This window comes from Anopheles cruzii, chromosome 2, assembly GCF_943734635.1.
Source record: "Anopheles cruzii chromosome 2, idAnoCruzAS_RS32_06, whole genome shotgun sequence".
NCBI classification, from domain to species: Eukaryota; Metazoa; Arthropoda; class Insecta; order Diptera; family Culicidae; genus Anopheles; species Anopheles cruzii.
Window position 1 is genome coordinate 27,041,027 of NC_069144.1, and position 11,331 is coordinate 27,052,357.

An 11,331-nucleotide genomic window follows, 5' to 3' on the forward strand; every position below is an offset into this window, starting at 1 on the left:
TTTCGGTTTAACTCCGGTACGCAAAACGGCCGGCCACAGGACGCCATTTCCGGGCACCCAGGGCTTATCCGACGGATCATCCGGTCCACTTCACGGACGACTCGTCATCGAGTCGGCTCGAACTTACCACGAACTGCGCCACAGTGGCTCCGGCTCTGGCGGAATTTATGACGCATCGTGTGAGTGTGTGTGTGTGTGTGCCAGATAGGGTCCAGAAAACGGGCGCTCCCATCCCAGAACATCTGGCTGAAGGGAACGCTCCATTGCTTCGCTTCGGTTGCCGAACTAACTTCACCGACCGCGACACTCTGTATCCTTTTTCGCCCGGGGACGCCCTACGACCAAGCGCATGCAGCGCGAAAGTTTCCGTGACAGTTCTCTGGCGCTGGCGAAATCCTTCAACTTCCTGCACGGAGCGGATCCCGTGAGCGAATATTATTATTATTATAACTTCTCCTTTCGAACGCGACGGGCGTGTGCAGAGCCGTTTACCGTGGTTATTATCATTGGCCCCCGACATTCCAGGACCGGCGGCAACAGCGGGAGGATATTTGTGGGGCTTACCACGACGCCTCACACGCCACGCCGCGAGCAAAGGACAAACTTGCGGTGTCGAGACGGACAGACTTTGTAGCCCCAATAATTGACGATCGTCTCTAAGCGTTGCCGATGTTTACGAGCGGCTCGTTAGTGGCTTGTTAAGCCACCCGGGTCTAGGCACGGGCGATTCCGGTCATGTCGGAACGCGAAATTGATGAACCGGAGGCTGCGACTTCCACCCTGTTGGTCTGGTCGTTACGTAAGGCGGGCGGTTCGCTGGCGCAAACCAATCGCTGCGGTAGTCTTTGGATGATTCACGCGAGGACCAGTCGCTATCTGCAACGATTTCGGTGTCCGGTTGTCGGTTGCACATAAATACATCGGTCTTATGATATTTGAAACAAATCAGCATTTATCATTTTAGCCATATTATAGAAGGACGACGACGAGGATGAATTATAAGAGGACTCCAATATTATGTCTCCAACCACGCGACTGATTTCATATATAAATTTGTCATTTTCTGAGTGTAGTACTAAGATGGGTCACATAGAATCATTTTCATTCGGTGAGCATTGCGAATGGCACATCCACTTGCTTGTAATGCTCTGCCTTGCATAGATTCTTATTTCGTGTTGAGTTAAATGAGAGAGTCTTTTGGTGGCAGGATATTTCAAATAAATTCTGTTCCAAAAGTACCCAATGCAATGCAAGATACCAGTTTCATATTGCTCTATTTGGGCACAGGATACGTCACCAGAAGGCAGCAAGCGACTATCCTCAAGCCCCCAATGACTTTCTGTTGCTGCATCCTACGAGTAAGCCTTCCTTCACAAAATGGTAACCTGTCGCCTGTCGTTTAATAAACGTGCCCTAGGGCCCATCTTTTCCAACAACAAATGATGAAATGATGATGGCTGTAGTGGAATTTGGAACCAAACGGAATGTCGAATCGCAAACACTACGAGAATCGTGAATTGAAAATGAGACCAAATCGTAAATAACGAATCGATTTCTTCGAATTATTAACATTTTTCCTACGCAAAGAATCTACGGACGATAAAATGCCCCCGCAAATAACTTAAACGGAACGATTGCACGATCCACGAATGCTCCAATTTCGATATGGTCCAAGCCACTGCGCCCTGAATGCTGAATAATCGAACCGATTGACGGCCAAATACGGGAGCCAACCGATGCGCGCCATCAAACGGGCGTTTGATCTTTCCGATTGAGCATTCCGCAGTGCCACGCAACGGATGCACCGCCGGTGCATTATCCTGCGAACATCAAAAGTCTGACGGACAGATGGGACCACCGGAGAAGAGCGTAATGCGTTTCGGGAACGGCAGCGACGGACGAGGCAATGAGGAAAGGTTTGTTTGGCAATAGGTAGTGAGAAAGTCCAGTCGTCCCCAGCTGGCTCCCCAGCTGGCTGGGGACGACTGGACTCGACTCGCCCACTTCAAACATTTCGACGTTGATACTATTTTAAAATAAACATTTCGATTGTGCTAAAACATAGTAACACGAATGATTAATTGATTGCTTTTGGTAAAAAAATAAACAGCCATTTGGTGTTGCAGTGCAGTGAGCAAAATGAATTAATTATTATTGACCGTGTTGCCTGCGGGAAATTGGACCCAGGTTGTGCTTTGATTGCGTGCTTTCCGATGTTTATCTGTTTGCATTTACTTAACCAGGTGGTGCTCAATTACCTTTACTTCAAATCTAATTAAAACCTTAGAGACCAAATTAATATAATTGCACTTTTGCACCAGCTAATCGATTCGGAAACAAAAGACCTTACATACTAGGCTAGAAATGGTGTTTGAAAAGGCCAAGTTAATCAAACTAAAAGGGACTGTTTAATGCGTACTAATGCGTACTACTAATTTCCTTTCACATGCGAAACAATGATAAAAATAATCTCTGTAAAGCTGTAGTATGGAAGAGATTTTATATCACCATTTAAAGCTCACAATAATTAATTTTAAACGGATTCAAGTCGTTTTAATGTGAGCCATCACTGTTTTGTCATTAATTTCACTGGCCGTAGAATGATTGAATGGTTTGCGTGCTCGTGCCATCGCGGATGCCATTTTTAGGTTCGAATTATAGCTTCCGGAACCCATAATCATGCTGTACCATTGTGACCGGGCCTAAGTACATCGTTCCATAATTAAAAACGGTGCCCCGAGCATTGTTATCTGTAAAGGGCTGGCAACGTTCGTTCAGTAAAATTTTATGCGAATATGACACCCGGAAGCAACAGAACCACATCGCTGTCCGCTATCTCCAGACGAGGATAACGAAATCATTACTTCAGCACAACCACCCAAACACACACACGCAGACACAAACGGGGGTCCCTGGTCAGCCTGGGACTGCCAATTTATGTTATCGCACAGCAAAACTACAAACACCGGCCCGGGCCCGGAGAGACGATTTTAATTTTGATCTTTATCACGACATTTCCCACTCGCAATGCGGGATCTGGGGGGGGGGGGGGGAGCGGGGTCGGAGTACTGAAACGAATTGACCGTTTCCCGAGGCTCCGAGAAGTCCGATGCCATTCCGATGCTGGCCACTGGCCCTCCGGGTACCGGGAATGTTGACGATAACGATTCCTGGCATCCGTTATGGATGTCACTAAAGCTGGTTTTCGGGAAAATGTAATTAAAACTATTCTCGAGCACAACCTAACCTTCCCGGGGGCCGCTGGTTGATGGGAGCCACTCCCCCGCCCGCTCGAGGGCTATCGACCCGTCGTTTCGGTTTCGATTTCGTGTTCAACTGACCGAAAAACACAATGCGTTCGAAATAAATTAAATCAATTTAGCATGTCCCGGAACCGGCGGACGGCCGATGGGCCAAACGGGGCCGACGGCGACCGCCTTTTCATGTTGTCATGTTGACATGTGCCCTGTACCAACCGTTCGGTTGTAGTGAAATAAATTTGATTCCCGTCCATCCTGGGCCGGGTTTGTCCAATTTTTCAGCCACCGGAAAATTGGGACTTCCAACTGGCGGTGCAGTCCTTTCCGGCGGTGGGTTTAGGATTTCTTCCGGTTGCTCCATTGTGTGGTGCGGTTAAAAGTGCGATCTCTTCCCGTCCCGGTGGCGTATCGATAGATCTTTCGATTGCACACACTTTGCTGAATTGGCTCTTTCGGTCACTTTGGGCGGTGAGAGTCGGGAAACGAAAGTCAAGCACGCGTCACCGTTGACCATGCGTCTCCATTTTGCACATATTTTTGCACTTCAATATAAAATTGATACCTTGTACATAATATTACAACATCGAACCATTCGTAAGCTAACGGGGTATAAGGAATAATAAAGTACGAAAAATATCTTTAAAATACATGAATACCCGGGGACCGAAGTTTTCCCTAATTAATTCGACAAAAACCCGAACGGCCCGACGAGACGGCCCGACCGGACCGAGAGAAACGGCAAACGGCCGAAGAGCGCTGAACGCAAGCACTAATGGATTTGCCGGGTTTGATGAACGTCTTTTTCCGACCTGCCCGTAGGTAAAGGTACGCAAAGCAGAAGAATGTCTTCGTGCATCTTTAATTAATTAAATTCAAATCAATTAAATAGATTTATCATAGCCCGGACGCGCTCCGATAACGATCGCGATGATGTACATTTGGGGCTTCATTATCATCGCCGCCATTTTCGCTACCGTCATGAACGGCGCCGGAGGTAGAGTGACTTTTCCAAGGTGAGTAAGGCCCCCGCGCAGATGGTGGACCGGAACCGGCGGCTGGCATGAGCCAACCTGGGCTCCTGGGTCCTGGGCAGATGCTGACGGGCCGGATGCTTTGTTTTATGAATTCTTTCGAACTCCGAACCGAAAATGTGCGCATTCTTTGAAAACGGCCGAAAAATGATGAAATATTTCCATGAAAGTTGGCGATTCTCAACCCGTTCGGGGGTGGTGTTCTCTCCCCGTTGCCGGCTTCGGCCGGCTTTCCGGCGCCCGACCTCGCACGCTCGTCTCTCTTCAGGCCCCAAGCATTGTTTGAATCGCACCATCGATCCATTCGTCATCCGCCGAACCGCCGCCGGGTGGCTGGGCCGAAGGGACAGGGCCCGGTCAAAAGGCAGCCCAGTTCGGGTTCGGCCGCCAGCTTTCACAAATTTTGAGAAATTATCATAATTTTAACAGCTGCACACAGCTCGTTCGGAGCTCGACAAACACCCGGCCCTACCCCGTTGCTGACCGTTTTCATCCACCGGCTGGCGCGGAAAGCATCCGTTTTTTGGTCGAACTTGGTCGAGTTACTACTGCCAGGCTGCTGGTGTGCGATCCTTCAAACTCAATCCAGCCCCTCTGGGTTCAGACATAGACCGGGTAAGTTCGGCGAAAGCACAAGTGCAGCAGAAATCCAAACACGCCATTCGTCGACCAAGCTCGTTCAATGATTGATCGTTCCAAAGTCAACACGGACGAATTCGGCAATTGCTATCGAGGGGAAAAAATGCACAAAAAACGATGGCTTCGGGGTGACGACTGGATCATGACAAAGTGATTCCATTACGCAAGCAGATGTCCAGCCTCGTGTGAGAACTCAGCTCAGGTTGGCAAAAAAAACTACCTCGAACACAAATTAAACCATACTTTTGCAGTAGTCAAATCTCAAACCATTGGGATAGTGGAAACATTTTACATTACACCCCAAACCGATAAGTAGTTTTACTTTCTAATCGGGTTAATGGCTTCGAAAACTCGCGTTCTGAAGGGATGGGACTCAAAACGGATTGAATCTCGGTACACATCAGCTAATGAGAAGCACAAATCACTTGGCCAGAACTTGCGGGTCGGTCAGACACCATCTGCTGCGAACGTGATGTCCTGGAGCGTGCAGTGGTTTGATGATCAGTTATGATGTGTTGTGTGTTCCCAGCAGAAAGCAAACGAACGAGGTCCCGCAGGAAATGTAATCCCACGAAGCAACTTCCGGTCTGGTCTTTTTTTTTGTCCTCCATCTGTTCTGCCGTACGACCATCGGTCTGCCGGAATGGGCCATACGACATACGACATACGAGGACTCTAACGAAGTTACTCCTGGTTTTGGCGTTCGGAGGAGCTTTTAATAGGATTACAAAGTGAGCGAAGCAACAGAAATGAGATTGATCTAAATTATTTATCTGCCACGAGCGGCATTTTACGTGTTTTCCTTCCGGAAAGCCATCTTACCTTCCCAGCAAGTGGTCGGATATTTTTCGAACGGATCGCACGCACAACTGTTGCCGCTAGTTGTGTGATATGGTCACTTAGATGAAACATGAAAATCAAACATACAGTAAGGTTCATGTTTCGGTTCGTGTTAGAAAACAATGTTTACTGTTGCCACTGTAAGAACTTTTATTCAACAAAGTTAAAGTTCTTTTTCCTCTCGTTTCCGTTTTATTGCATTACTCGACTGTGGCTGTTGTGATGCTGTTGGCCCTTTCGATTAAAAAACCCAACTTCATTATGCTGTTCCGGTGAAAACAGTAAACCGCGGTTGGTAAGCCGATTGCACCGGAACGGGATCCTGATCCTGAGCGACCCGAGGTTCAATTTTAAACTGGCGCATGAAAGCGGTTCGGATTTATTTTTAGTGGACACCGATTCCAAAGAACAGCATTATTTTGCAAAAACGGATATGTCGCGCGTGGCCGCAAAATGTGTGTTTGATTTAATTCAATCACCACCGACCAACGTACTAACAAAGTGTGGAGTTTTCCTCACAGTTCGGGTTGCAGTGCCGTGGTCACACTCTGTGGATTGGCCACAAAAACCTAGTTATGTTGCATTTGATTGACAGAGTTCAAAAAACTTGACTAGCTCGTTAATATCAATCAGTGGTTTTCAATAGAATTTTCCAACACCTGAAATTAGCAACGCATAATCAGTTTATTGCAAAGAACTCCCAATGCGATCAGCGATCTAGCGCGCATGGTATTATTATACAAAAATGTGTGTTGGCTTTTGTTCAAAATGGTGTAGTTTGTCATGTTGATGGCTGCTAGCAAAAAAACCAGACACGATATCGGAAAAAGATTCATGTTGTCACACTCACTCACGGACATCTCACGCTTAATTTGGCAGAGGACCATACTTTGGCCGTGACACGGAACTGTTGCCGTGCTAAATGCTTCTTCTTCCGAAGGACACCCGTCATGGCAACTAATTTGCAATTCCGTTTCCATTTCGGACCGTCAACGCGCATTACTTCTTTTCCACGCCGTGCTCCGGGCGAGACAATGACCGGGCGCTGCCGGCTGCGGGTGAAAATTGTCCTCTCCAAACTGGTGCGCGCCATCTTTTTGCCGACGTCTTCGGCAAGTTCGCGGCGCCGGTCGAATGCAACTAAATTTACCATTTCCTGCCGACTGCACCAACCGATCGCTCAGAAGTTTGAAGCACCCTCCAGAAGAGCATTTTCCCGAAATGAATAATAGATTGCGATGGTTATTGAATTTTAATTTGGCGACACGAGAAATAACCGTGCCATAACCGCTGTAAGGTGCCATCTTTGATTCACTCTCCGTTGAAAATAGTTGATGCGCTGCCGGTTTGTTAAAATTATTATGTCGCCCCAACCGATGTGTCTCAACAGGTGCCCGGCGCAAGGACACCGAAAACTTCCGACAACCAAAACACACGCTCTTATTTATGCAAAAACAATCGAACGAAGTGAGGCGAAAGTATTTTGCATTCCGTGAAATTTCGGCCCATCCCCGGAGCAAAATGATGATGACCGGATCCATCGGAACATGGCCGGAGCGTGTACATTCACTTCCCCTCCCCCTCGGCCGGTAGCCGGTAAGGTTGCAGTGAAGCAAACGAAATGGACCGAAGAGTATTTTCTTCGAGCGAGAGAATTTGAATTCCATTGAATATTTATAAACCCTCAAAAACTTTTCTCGTTCCCTGCTTTTATTCAAATGAAAAATGAAGCTGTCCATTAAAAGTGCGACGAACAACGCGATAGTAACAAGCTGCGTTCGGAACGGCGGGCTGCCATTGCACTTTCCACGCGAATTATGTCAATTTAAACTTTACGTTTCCTGGCGAGAAATTTACCATTATGCGATTATTTTCAAATCGACGTAATTCATTTTATGTTTCTTTCCGGGGCGATCAAAATACCGTGTGAAACCCGCGTGCCACGCAAACCCATGCTTACGACACGGTAACGACAGATCCTGTTCGGGGAATGAGATGGGAATGAGAAAACTCCATCCCACTCGGAATGCCAATTTAAGACCGAAATACATTACGGGTGGTTAAACGAAACACGAAAATAACCCTGATTTTCTCATTCGCCGCCAAAGCCTCGCTAATGGCAAGCTATGTCTTAATGCTCTCCATCGACAGAGCGACAAAAACGCACGACGCAACTTTTCGGCAAACTTTCCTTCGAACCTTCCCGCATCCCCAGAAACCACGCACCTGCAAAAGATAATTCACTCACCTAATCATTCAACACACCGTTCCCGCGCTACCAAGCCGATGGCACCGAGCGTCAAGAAAATTGAAACACCGTCGGCCAGGACGGCCGCGTTTCGCTAGCAACCGTGGCCCTCCAGCCCATCACCGACACCCAACCGCGGTCGACACTTGATCGCGCGCAGGACCTCCGCAGCAGCACGGCGCCATGGCAACGCAGCATCCCGAGTACGTCGAAGGGGCACCTTGGCGCGTCGACACCCCGCGGTGTTGCGTTCGCGCTAATGCTTCCGCCAAAACATCGTGTACCTGTCATACTCGGATAAGCCGAAGAATTAATGATAAATGATTGCCGGCAAGCCCAGTTCGACGTGGCCTGCCTCGTGCCGTGTGGTCTGTTTGTTTTTCACGCCGTGACTACCGCCGATCCTTACGCCGAGCTTTCGGCGAAGTTGCTTTCGGCGGATGTGTTGGCCAGCTAATTCGGGCCAGCTTTGATTGAGTTTCGGGGGGGTACGTGCGAGTGTCAAACCTTCAACGTCAGCCCTTGAGACGGTTTTACTCCGCTCGAGAGAAATGCTTTTAGTTTTAACTTACTAATAGTTACGCGTATTTTTGGCTCTGGCCCGCCAAATGGTTGATGCACTTTTTTCCAGCACATAAATCTCAATAATGCGAATTAATCGAAAAATCGGAACGTGTTTAGCTTTTAGCGTTCGGGATACGTGATCCAATAAGAGGCCGTACCATAATTGCTTTCCCTCTAGCCCACGGCCAGTCGCGCGTCCTCGTGTGTGTGTGTGTGTGTGTGTATCATCTACGGATCGCGTCCTGGAACCGACGCCGATGGAATTAAGCGACTAACGAGCGCCACAAATTTGGCCTGGGCGCTCGCTGCCTTCCGGACTTGAGCCTGCCGCCGAACGATAACGTAATTTAACTTTTATCGGGATAATTTTTCGGCCAAGCGACCTCAAATCACCAGCGGAATGCGGCACTCGGAACGTGCACCGGACGTGGTAAATTTTGCAAGCAATATATTTCCATCCCGACCCTCGTCGGGGGCCCCTGCTCTGGTTGTGCATTTGTTTCCGGAGTTCCGGCCCGATTGTCGATTGTTTCTTGCCCGCGGCGGAAACAAACGTCGCACAAACGTGAAGCACCATGCGCCTCCGTTCCCAAACCGAAAGAAACGATGATCAAGATGAGCAGGATGGGCCGTGCACGTGTTCGGATTGTCTAAGTTGATGCCTTCGAACCATAATTTTAAAACCGCCGCAGGCCTTGTCGTGTGTTTCTTGCGCAACCGCGCATTTCGATGAGCGGCCGCCATCGGCAGGATCGAATTTTTCCTCGTTTTTTTCCCCCCGATCTCTCACTATTACTCCGAGCGGTCACATTCGGTGGCCTTTTCGCTCGTCACGATGTACAGCTTACGGTACGGCTTGCGTATTCTCAATCGCCCGTGGACCATCGACCCTTACTACACTGATGATGCCGCGTAGCCAATCGGGGCTTACGATAGGCGTAGTGGTTAGTTAGTTTAACTTATGATTTTCGTACCACTCGATTGCGCTTCGGTGATTCTACATTGAAACATTGCCCTAATTATTGACGAGCACTATTCAGCGCGCAGCCAAACACAATTCAATTCCCGTGAAAGCAAGAGCGCTTAATAATTTGTAGCAAACGTTCTCGTGAGCCGTGCCAAGCGCACAAAGCGCATCGGTTTCGTTCAAAAATGCCAGTGCACAATTTACAGCGAAACCACTCCGTAACGCGCTACGAAGTGATTATGTTCAATAATATGTGAAAAACGGAAAACGCGAAGCATATTCCATGCTGCATTTTTGGTCGATGGTTGCGCTGCTTGGAAGCCCGACCCCCAGGGTTCGATGAAAACTCATACGAAGCCAAAGCACAATAAGTGCATTCAATAATGCATCCCGAAACGGATGCACCGAGTGCACCGGGGCGTACAAAATAAATGTTACCAATATTCCGGATCGGAAAATGGCCGACAAAAACACAACACTCGCTCGCTCGTGCGCCGTCAAGAGTCTGGGAACTAAAATTTTCAAAATCCAATAGCATTAGCAGGATAACGCTCCGCCCGTGTGGGGGCCGCCCGTGGTAATGAATGTGGTCGTGACCACAATGCCAATCGTCGATTGGAAGCGGTACGAATATGGTTCGCAATGCATACAGTGCGCGTTTTTCTAAACTTTATTTTTAACATAGGCGCGCTGGTTATGAAACTTGATACTATTTTCATTACGTTCCGATACAACCATCAAACCCAACGCAACGTTCCGTATCGTAACGGTAATGGGATTCGTTGAACACCATTTTCGGGAAACGAAATTAGCTTTTCGTTTCGTCCCATAATGTTAATGCGAATTATCTCTGCGATGCCGGCTCGGCCAATCGTTCATCGTCCATCGCCCATGTGCCGTTTTATTGGTCATGAGTGTTTAATATCGGTTCCCGTTCGATCGCTCGTTGACGTTGACCGTAATTTGTTAGCCAGGGAGCCGGGAGATAAAACGGAACCGGACGACCGTCCGGACCAGGAAGCCTCCCACGACCATAGCGCTGCATCCGCTGTACAGCCCGCCGGCCGAAGGCCGAAAGGCTTAACCCGAAAGCCCCGTCCGCCGTCTCGTCGGAGGCCACGCGAAACGCCAAAATAGATCAATCGAAGCGAAACTCGTGCATCCGGCGGGCGTATTAATCTGCCGTATCCATTGGCCGGAAGCACGGGGCACCGTTTCTAATTTGTACCCTCTTCCCGATCGACCATCCGATCCACCGTTTTCCCCCCGGGGGGGTGGTGGGGTCAGCCCCGCGGGAGAGTCCCAGCCGAATCACATAACGATGCGTTCGGCCGGGTGAAATAAAACACCGGTCACCAGCACCGGGGTTCGGCGTCCCGTCTGTGTATCCGGCGCGCCCGGCAATCCTGTTGCGGCCACTCGCGACTCGCTTTTATTTTATTTATTTTCCCGGTCCCGGGACCTTTTCTTATTATGCTCCCGCGCAACACACTGGGCGGGAGTGGATAAAATTTAATATCTTGTCAGCACCCATGTTCGTTTCATAAATTTAATTGCGTGCGCAGAATTTCATCAACCGGGCACTCGGGCCCGCGGTTGGGCGGATGCCGGGCGGGGCCGGGAAACATGCCAACGGCATGCGGCCCCGACTGGGCTGGGCGGCACGCACACACACACACACATTCGATACGCATTTTGAGCATTGCGCGAGTTCAACGAATCGAAATGAAAGCGATGTTGACTACCGGCGCGGGGTCGGCTGGGGCTGTGTTTTTCGGGAAA